Raw genomic sequence first — 1,666 nt, forward strand, 5'->3', positions numbered from 1 at the left:
TTGTTTGTTTTTTTAGGTACTGGTGATCAGACTTGGGTTCTTGTGCTTGCAAGGCAGGCAGCAGAACCACTGAGTTAAGTCCCTGGCCCCAAGAAGTTTATTTAAACAAAACACTTGACTAGAAAACTATCTAGGATTCTTTTTCTTCTAAAGAGTAATTTACTCCTACATAAAGACAGATTGTCCTACATGTAATAGCTACATACAAAAAAATTATAAAATTGTCCTTGTTTTTACAATGATAAATGAAAAAACATTACAATTCTCCAATCAAACAAGGTACACCAGGATTTTTATGTTGTTATCTTTTCTGTTACAACAGTGAGAGCAGTCCTGGGGATTTAGCTCAGTGGTACTGCTGCCTGCCTCACAAGTGCAAGGACCTGAGTTCGATCCCCAGTATCAAAAAAAAAAAATGAAAACAACAACAAAACAGTGAGAGCAAAAGAACCTACTGGAGTATAAAGATAAGAGTAGATGAGCTCATTACTGATGGACAGAGTGGATTCTTTTCATAGACCCAGCGTCTGCCCATCCCATCTTCATTTGATGTCAGTCAAAGCATACTGTGGGCCACTTAGTTTTTTTTTTTTTTTTAAAAAGGCAATTTGCTTGCACATACAGATACTTTATGTACAATAAAGGAATGGGGAAGGGGTAAATGAAAGAATAGAGGAACACTATATTGCAGTAGTCAGGATGTGTAACTAAATTGCAGTTTTCTGACTGAGAATGTATTCTTGGTCTGGAAGGACAGAGTTCTGGTGTAGACTTATTGCAGGTTCCTTTTTCAGTAGACACCTGTCTGCCGCTGGAACACATCAGTTGTATCTTCGTCCTCCAGTTCCAACTGTGCAGGTGTCTGTTTCATTGATTGGCTGTCCGTAAAATCAGAATCTGACAAGCACTGTCATTCACATTAGGCTTTCCTCAGTTTACTGCATGATATACTGGGGCTCGAACTCGGGACCTTGCAAGTGTGAGGGAGGCAGCGGAACCACTGAGCTAAATCCCCAGCCCTATGGTGTTTGCCTCTTAATCTTAAACTGCACCACAGAACCACCCTGCCCCGCCACCTTCAAATGAATATGATCTTTGTTCTCAGTGTTGACTCCCTGCTTGGGCGAGTCCCCGAGTCTTTTCAGCACCAGAGGAACGCGCCGGCAGCACCAGGAGTGGCAGAAGGAGGCGGCAGCGGTGGCCCAGGGAGAAGGCGCAGTCACGTCCTGTGCTTCTTCCCTCCACCCTGTGTGCACCCAGTGTAGCATCCTAACGTGTGTCTGATTTATTTCCCTTAAGAGTATGGTCTCCAGGTCTATCCATTTAGCTAAAAATGTCTGAAGCTCATCATACTGTATGGCAGAGCTCATTGTATAAAAAAAATAAATTAACACATCTTCTTTCTCCATTCATCAGTTGATGGGCATTTGGGCTGTTTCCAAGAGTCAGCTGTTACAAACTGTGCTGCTATAAACATGGGTGTGCAGGTATTGCTGTGGTATGAGGCTTTTAATTCTTTCAGGAAGATGCCAAGAGTAGCTGGGTCAAATGGAACCTCTATTTTACTTTGTGAGAAATCTCCAGACTGATTCCCACAGTGGCTGCACCAGTCTACACTCGCATCAACAATAGAGCAGAGTTCCTTTTTCCCCACCTCCCCTTGGTA

General features: G+C 42.9%; 1 pseudogene; it reads right to left on the reverse strand.

Moving 5' to 3' along the window:
* Positions 1–790: 790 nt before the first annotated feature.
* On the reverse strand, positions 791–1,268 carry LOC104862498 (annotated as a pseudogene).
* Positions 1,269–1,666: the final 398 nt, after the last annotated feature.

The sequence above is a fragment of the Fukomys damarensis genome, unplaced genomic scaffold (assembly GCF_012274545.1).
Source record: "Fukomys damarensis isolate Sample0158 unplaced genomic scaffold, DMR_v1.0_HiC HiC_scaffold_12, whole genome shotgun sequence".
Taxonomy (NCBI): domain Eukaryota; kingdom Metazoa; phylum Chordata; class Mammalia; order Rodentia; family Bathyergidae; genus Fukomys; species Fukomys damarensis.